General features: G+C 46.6%; 1 pseudogene across 1 annotated transcript; it reads right to left on the bottom strand.

Moving 5' to 3' along the window:
- Nucleotides 1–6: 6 nt before the first annotated feature.
- On the bottom strand, nt 7–1221 carry LOC110337510 (annotated as a pseudogene). The gene has a single exon (XR_002381267.1). The product of XR_002381267.1 is annotated as a leucine-rich repeat-containing protein 59 pseudogene (transcript).
- Nucleotides 1222–8981: the final 7760 nt, after the last annotated feature.

Genomic DNA, 8981 nt, shown 5'->3' with positions numbered 1-8981 from the left:
CTAAAAAGAGGTTGTGTCCAGCAGAGCCCAATTCCATAGGAATCCAAGCTCCAAGGCTGGGAGGCGGCGGGTGCTGAGGGTGAGCTCACTGCTGGGAGTCGGTCTGCAGGACCCACTGGAGGATCTCATGATGACGCAGGCCCTGGACCGCATTGTCGTAGATGGTGTTCACGCTGGTGCAGAGGGGCTGCTGGTGCAGCCCTGTCACCCGGCATACAACCAGCCCTCCTGCTACACACAGCAGCAGCAGCAGCAGCAGCAGCAACACCTTCAGCACAGCCCAGGAGCGAGTGTGTTTTCGGGGTGGTGGCTTGCGAGGACGAGAGCCAGACTTCGATTTCGGGGCCTGGTTTGCCTCCTTCTTAGGCTTCTTCTCTTGCTCCCGCTTGGACGCTTTCTGAGCGTCATACTCCTTCCTCCGACGCTCCTTCTCCTCCGCCTTCTCCCGTTTCCGCAGCTCACGCTCCTTCGCTTCCTTTGCTTGCTGCTTGGCCTCCCACTTCTTCTCTGCCTCTCGCTCCACTTCCAGCCGGCGCTGCTGCTCTCGTTCCTGATCTGCCTGCACGGCCTTCATGTGCTGTAACACCTTGTTTGCACACTGCTTACATTGCTTCTCATCCAAGCAATCACCTGCCACCTTGGCCAGGACAGGGTCCAGGGGGTTGTCCTTCAGATCCAACCACTTCAGATTCTTGAGCTGGGCAAAGCTGACAGGCAGGGTGACCAGCCTGTTGTTGAGGAGATCCAAATGCTGAAGATTAACCAGGCGGCCAAAGTCTGCAGGCAGCTGCTGTAGCTTGTTCTTGCTGAGGTCCAGCTTTACCAGGTGCGTGAGGCCACAGAAATACGACGGAAGAGTACTCAGTTTATTGCAGGACAGATCCAATACGGTGGCCTTGGGAAGTGCAGCCAGCTCCTTGACGGGGACCTCATTCAGGTCGCTGAGGCTCAGGTCCAGCTCATTGCCGTCCAGCTTGTCGCGGAGGTTCCCGCCCTTGCTACCGGCCTTGGTCATGATGACGCCGGCTAAGCGGGTCCCTGGCTCCCGGTTTCCGACGGGCAGGAGAGAGGGCTGAGAGGCCGCTCGTGGGCTCCGAGGACTCGCACCCAACGGACCACGCCTGCGCCTTAAGCCGCCGCCTCCGCCGCCGCTACAAGGCCTCCGCCGCCAGTCCGCTCGCCACTCCTAGACCAGGGCCCCGCTCCCACCGGTGCCGCCGCGACGACACAAAATATCTCTTGAGTATGGACTCCGTAGAGCAGGTGTGGGGGTAGTTTTGTCGCTTGGGTTGCTTTTGTTTTGAAGGGTAGTCTTCGGAGGAAATGCTGAAGTGTTTTGAGGCTAGCGGGGCTACCACTGTGCACATCTACTCTTCCTTGAGGAACAAAGCCTTTCCAAGGGTCCTGTTAATATTTACCTACAGCTTGCTGACTACTGAACAATGGGTGGCAAAAAAATGTGTTTGGCAGTACACCCTTAGTAGATTCTAGATGCTCTGATCTGTAAGGAAATAAAATTGGATTCCCAGCACATCCAGGGGTCACTAAAACACAACTGAAAGGTTGCCCAGCAGCCATCATGGACAGAAAATTCCTGATACTTTTTTGCTGAGAAAATATTTTAAAAGAATGAGTAAAACGTAGAACTGTCAGCTAGGTATAGTTTGTGTCACTGTAATTACCTTGACACTTGGGAAGCTAAGGCAGGAAGATTGCCATGAGTTTAAGATCAGTCTGGGCATGCGCTCTCTCTCTCCTCTCTCAGTCCATAGATAGATAGATAGATAGATAGATAGATAGATAGACAGACAGACAGGCACATGTAGTTAGTGGCTATAGATAAAAACGTGTAGTTAGTGGCCAGTGGCCAGTCTGGTATAGTCTGGAGACCCTTTAGGGCAGAGAAGCAAAGAGAGGAATAATTTGTCAGTTGTTTTACACTGGGTATTCGACAGGAGTTGATGGGACAGGTGGAGAAGTGACCCATATTTTCCCACTTACACATAGCTTTGAAGGAATTCCCTGCCACTTAGTGGTGATTGGCCAGGGCCTAATAAGCTCTGACATGGACTGAAAGAGCTCACTTGTTTTTCCTTTGCACTCCCTAGATTTCTCCCAGTGAGGCATGTCAGCATATTCTCCTGTTTGTCTAGACAAATCTATAAAATCATGACAGAATGTAGTAAAATGTCCAAGTTTGTTACCCAAATAACCATATACAGAGAAGGCTATTGAGGGAGCTGAGACTCAGGACCAAGACCAGTTCCCAGCTTTTGCCTCAGGGCAGCTTGAAGTGTTAGACTGGTGGGAAATTGAAGATGTCTGCTTGTTCTAACTAACAGGTTACTTCACACACACACACACACACACACACACACACACACACACACCCCACCTGGGGACTTGCTTTGTTTATTTACAACATGAGAAAGGAGGGGGTCTCTGCTTGAAGGTAACAAGAACATTCATGTGGCAGTGGGTCACTGCATACCTGCAAGGTGACAGGGTCTGGCCCGGGTGTTGAGGAACATCAGTGAACAGATAAAACGCCTGTTGGGGAGCTTTTCTTCCCACCAGGAAAGAGGTAACACACAGGACATGAGAATGTGAGATGTGGCCAGTATTCCTGAAGATTATTAAGATCATTGCTATAGCCAAGCGCTTCTGGATACATAATGGCTTTGTGCTATATATCCTGAATATAATCTTGGAATAGAAAGATTTTAAGTTAAAGACAAACAAAAACCCAGAAAAATCTAGATGGAACCGTGACTTCAGGTGGTGGGAAGATAGTGGTATGTCAGATATTGAAGGAAACGTGTCAGAACAAGGAACTTAGGTAACTGAGAGGATAAAAGGTCCTCCCTGGCCTGTCACATTTGGGTTGCACCCAAAGGAAGGAGCGTGACATTCCATATCCAGGAGATGTGTATTTAAGACACAGAGGACAACGAAAGAACCTTCAGGAAAGAGCAACTTGAGACAGGTTGGAGAGGAAGGAGGCCAAGGTAGGTTGAAGTGGATGCCTGCAAGCCCTGGTGAGGATGATGACCTGACTCTGGGCAGTTCCTGGCAAAAAGGCGGATCAGGTAACTTCCGTGTCCCACAGAGCCATTCTACCACTGGCTGCTCAATGATCTTATGAATATTCCCACTAGAGGGCATTGCAAAGCCTAAACTTGGACTGCGAAATTTGAGCCAACTCACACCAACCTATTTTCCTACAGAAAAAAACAAAGAAGAGCCAGCACTCTTCAGTGAAATTTGTTTTTTTTTTTTTTTTTTTTTTTTTTTTTTTGAAAAATTACATGTTTTACTTGCACGAGTGTTAGTGCACCACATGTGTGCCTAGTGCCCACGGAAGCCCGAGGAGGGCATTGGATCTCCTAAGGACTGGAGTTACAGACATTCGTAAGCAACTCTATGGGTGCTGGGAATTGAATCTGGGCCCACTGGAAGAGCAACAAGTGCTCTCCCTTAATTGCTGAGCCACCTCTCTAGCTCTGTCACACACAGGAGTGTTTAGAGTGCTGAGAACCACGCTCTGTGACAAAGTGATGGACTCCATTTAGACATGGTGGTTAAAAAAGTGTATTGCTTTCCCACAGGACCTGAATTCAGCTCTTGGCAACCACATCAGGTGGCTGACCTGTAACTCCAGCACCAGGGGGAATACTATTCTCTTTTCTGGCCTCCATGGGCAACTGTGCTCATGTGCACATACCTGTACATGCATACATACAACTAAAAATAAGCTAAACATAAAAAAAAAATCATCCCGTGTCTATTCATTCACATTCCATTGCTATAACTGACACAGTGTTTGTTAACTTGACATAAGTTAGAGTCATTTGGAAAGAGGGAGCCTCACCTGAGAAAAGGGGCCCACCAGATTGGCTCTATGGGAGAGTTTTCCTTGACTAATGATTTATGTGGAAGAGGACCATCCTTGGACTGGTGGTTCTGAGGTGTATAAGAAAGCAGGCTGAGCAAGTCAGGAGTGAGCAAACCCCCAAGGCAGCTGAGCAGGGATTTGCTTTGCTTCAGTTCCTGCCTCAGGTTTCTCTCCTGACTTCCAATTCATGATGGACTGGGAGCTGAACTTAAATCCTTTCTTCCCCAAGTTGCTTTTGGTAGTGGTGTTTTATCACAGCAGTGAAGACCCTAACTATGGCAATACTGAAATCCCTGAGGCAGGATAACAGAAGGAAGAAGTTGGTTATTGGGAGATTCACGGGCATAGCTCTGTTACTACTGCCTTAGCGCTCCCAAGGACCTCGTGGTAGATAGCTATGATGCGAGTGTATGCTGAAAGGAGAGAGACCACATCACCAGCAACAGGAAAACAGAGCATGACTCAGTGGACTGGCTTACTCTCAATACCAGTTGTGATGTTTAGTTTTAAATTAATCTTAATTCAATCTAGAATCCCCTGGGGAAATGGCCTCTGACAATGACTGATGGATGATTTTGATTGTGTTCATTGATGTGAGAGGACCTGCCCACTGTGGGCAGCACCATTCCCTGGGCCTTGGGTCCTAAACTGAATGAAAAGGAGAAAGTCAGCTGAGCAGGCATTCATTTATTCCTCTCTGCCCTCAATTGTTGTTGCAGTATGATTAAGGGTTTCAAGTACCTGCTGCCTTGAGTTTACTAAAATGATGGACTATATATAACCTGAAACACACACACACTCTCTCTCCCTTCCTCTCTGTCCCCCCTCCTCTCTCCCTCCCTCCTTCTCTCTTCCCCTCTCTTCTTCTCCCTCTCTCCCACATCCCCCTCTCGCTCTCTGTTTTTCTAGACAGGGTTTCTCTGTGCAGCCCGGGCTGTCCTGGAACTTGTGCTGTAGACCAGACTGGCCTCAAACTCACAGAGATCGCCTGCCTCTGCCTGTCAAGTGCTGGGATTAAAGGTGTGTGGCACCCTGCCCAGCAATGCTCTCTCTCTTAAATTGCTTCAGTGGTGGGTATTTTATCATAGCAGCAGGAAACAAAACTAAGACACTAACTCTCTCAAGAATTTAGACATCCTCTCTAAGAGCGACCTTACGCTCCTCTTCCAAGCACAGCTGCACCGGTGACCCAGTGACTTCTTTAACAAGGCCCCACTTTTAGGCACTACTGCCCGAGGGCACACAAGCTCTTGGGGGATATACTCAGATCATAAGCAAACTGCCCCCTGCTCATCTCCTTCCCTCAAATCCCTGGCAACCACTGCCTCTTAGCTGTGCTCTAAAAGGTAGGGCTGGGGCAGGGATAGGGAAAGAACTGAAGGCGCCTTTGGTTTTCTTGTCTCTTCGACAAAGCCAAGTTACTTTGTTTCTACAGGCTTGGTTAAAATTTCTCCAGAGGAATGTTAAAAATTCAAACTGTTTCTAGTGAAATTTAAAATTATGATGGAACTTCTAAGAGTAGATCCTTAAAAATCTTTTTAATTTTAAAATTCATCCCCAGAGATTCCTACTCTGAGAATTTAATAGATCAGCCGTCTTAGAAGTTGAGGTAATTGAGATGCAACAGTAAAAAGTTAAAAATAATCACCGTGGCCTTCCTGGAGGCCTTGGGAAGGTGTGCGCACTTAACCTGAGAGTGCCTCATTGATTGTCTTCAAGGGGGCTCTCTCCACACCGTGACATCAGACTCTGAGTAACCTCTGATCAGCACAAAGCCTGAAAAATGCTGAAGCCCATTACTGATGTTAAAGGAGCAAGAAATGAGCTAGGAAGAGGCTGGGGCAGAGTCTCTGGGTAGCCCTGGCTGTCCCACAATTAGTTCTGTAGACCAGACTGGCCTCAAACTCAGAGATCTATCTGCTTCTGCCTCTCGAGTGCTGGGATTAAAGATGAATATCACCACCCAGTAAAGCTGAGGTTGTCACCAGTATTATTTTAGCTCCATAACTAGTTTTATGGAGTATAATACTGAAGTAGAATATTCAACTAATAGTAAGCTACAGATTAAAATGTATAATTTGATTCTGGCCAGTGGATGTCAGACTATCTTTATAATCACGACAGTGAACACACAGACACCACCCCAAGCTTTCTTGGGTCTCTGTAATTCAGTCTGCTTTTTTTTAACCTGTCTTCAGCAACAATTAATATGACCCTTTTACTAGTTTTGTTTCCATTTTATATACTTGTATATAATCTTATAAAAAAGCATATGAAGTGAATTATGCAGGAAATACTTGTAGGGTTACTCATTTTGTCTTTCGGTGTCATTATTTAGTAACTATCTATAGTGCTGGATCCGTAAACCCTTTCCCTTTTGTTATTATTTATTTACAGTGCTAGGGTCACACCTGAAGCCTTGCACACAGGCAAGTGCTCTGCCACTCAGCTCTCTCAGTCCTAGCCCATTTCCCTCGGTCATATGTTGAAATTCTCTCTTTTTTTTCATGTAGTATTTTCAGTGATCCTCTGGGACTCACATCATGCATCCCATCACACTCACTTCCCAGTCTTCCCGTGTTTATCCCTCACCCTTGTGACCTCCTCCACCAAATAAATAAATAAATAAATAAACAAAAATAAAAATTAGGAAAAAAAAGAATCCAATTTGTATTCTCTATAGACTCACTGGAGCACTGTCAAACTCTCAGTGGCCTGCAACTTAAATAGAACTGAGTCCTTCCCATCCTGCGACCCCGGGAAGCCATCAGTTGTGGAGAGCTACAGTTCAGCATCCCCACCACACTTTTTTTTTTTAATTTTATTAGATATTTTCTTTATTTACATTTCAAATGCTATCCCCAAAGTTCCCTATACCCTCCCCCTGCCCCTGCTCTCCTACCCACCCACTCCTACTTCTTGGCCCTGGCCTTCCCCTGTGATGGTTCATATAAAGTTTGCAAGACCAAGGGGCCTCTCTTCCCAATGATGGCTGACTAGGCCATCTTCTGCTACATATGCAGCTAGAGACACGAGCTCAGGGGGTACTGGTTAGTTCATATTGCAACCTATAGGGTTGCAGCCCCCTTCAGCCCCTTGGGTACTTTCTCTAGCTCCTCCATTGGGGACCCTGTGTTCCATCCAATAGCTGGCTGTGAACATGTACTTCGGTGTTTGCCAGGCTCTGGCATAGCCTCACAAGAGGCCACTATATCAGGGTCCCTTCAGCAGAATCTTGCTGGCATGTGCAATAGTGTCTGGGTTTGGTGGCTGATGATGAGATGGATCCCCGGGTGGGGTAGTCTCTGGATAGTCCATCCTTTCATCTTAGCTCTAAATTTTGTCTCTTTACCTATATCCTTTCATGGTTATTTTGTTCCCTATTCTAAGGAGGAATGAAGTATCCACACGATGGTCTTCCTTCTTGGTTTTCTTGTGTTTTACAAAATGTATCTTGGGTATTCTAAGTTTCTGGACTAATATCCACTTATCAGTGAGTGCATATATAGTGACTTCTTTTGTGATTGGGTTACCTCACTAAGGATGATATCCTCCAGATACATCCATTTGCCCAAGAATTTCATAAATTCATTGTTTTTAATAGCTGAGTAGTACTCCAATGTGTAAATGTACCACATTTTCTGTATCCATTCCTCTATTGAGGGACATCTGGGGTCTTTCCAGCTTCTGGCTATTATAAATAAGGCTGCTATGAACATTGTGGAGCGCACTAGGCTCCGCACCACGATGTACAACGTCCACAAGCAGTGGAGCATGTGTCCTTATTACCAGTTGGAAGATCTTCTGGGTATATGCCCAGAAGAGGTATTGCTGGGTCCTCCGGTAGTACTGTGTCCAATTTTCTGAGGAACCATCAGACTGATTTCCAGAGTAGTTGTACAAGCTTGCAATCCCAACAGCAATGGAGGAGTGTTCCTCTTTCTCCACATCCTCGCCAGCATCTGCTGTCACCTGAATTTTTAATCTTAGCCATTCTGACTGGTGTGAGATGGAATCTCAGGGTTGTTTTGATTTGCATTTCCCTGATGCCTAAGGATGTTGAACATTTTTTCAGGTGTTTCTCAGCCATTCGGTATTCCTCAGTTGAGAATTATTTGTTTAGCTCTGTACCCCATTTTTTAATGGGGTTATTTGAATTTCTGGAGTCCAGCTTCCTGAGATCTTTGTATATATTGGATATTAGTCCTCTATCAGATTTAGGATTGGTAAAAATCCTTTCCCAATCTGTTGGTGGCCTTTTTGTCTTGTTGACGGTGTCTTTTGCCTTACAGAAGCTTTGCAATTTTAAGAGGTCCCATTTGTCAATTCTTGATTTTACAGCACAAGCCATTGCTATTCTGTTTAGGAATTTTTCCCCTGTGCCCATATCTTCGAGGCTTTTCCCCACTTTCTCCTCTATCGATTTCAGTGTCTCTGGTTTTATGTGGAGTTCCTTGATCCACTTAGACTTGGGCTTTGTACAAGGAGATAAGAATGGATCAATTCTCATTCTTCTACATGATAACCGCCAGTTGTGCCAGCACCATTTGTTGAAAATGCTGTCCTTTTTCCACTGGATGGTTTTAGCTCCCTTGTCAAAGATCAAGTGACCGTAGCTCACCACACTCTAAGAGTTTTCATCAGTGGCTTCCTGCCTAAGCTGTTACTTTTTTTTTTTTTTGCAGGGGTGGAGGTTGGGAGTAGAGGTTGTCAGAGAAATCTTCCATGCCTCTCCCTTCCACCTGTGCATCTGCAGTCATCCATACCACCGCAAAAGTGACCTCCTTGCTCTTCACAGCCTGAGAGAGCACAGACTATGGGTCTCCATTTGATTTCTGGCAACAGAGGCCACAGATATCAACACAGACCCCTGGCTGTGGGGTAACACTGACCTAGACAAAGTCATCACATTGCAGCGTGGGCCTGGATATCACCATGGTGTCAGGTGGCAGCACAGGCTACCCACATCAGTATGGCCCTCCGCAGCTGCATGGCCATGGTAACACGGGCCTTGGACACCAACAAGGCCTCGGGCCACAGCACAGACCGGGGACTACCCCATGGCTTTTGATAGGAACATGGGCAA

This window comes from Mus pahari, chromosome 20 (assembly GCF_900095145.1).
Source record: "Mus pahari chromosome 20, PAHARI_EIJ_v1.1, whole genome shotgun sequence".
NCBI classification, from domain to species: domain Eukaryota; kingdom Metazoa; phylum Chordata; class Mammalia; order Rodentia; family Muridae; genus Mus; species Mus pahari.
This window is presented reverse-complemented; position numbering and strand designations above follow the sequence as displayed.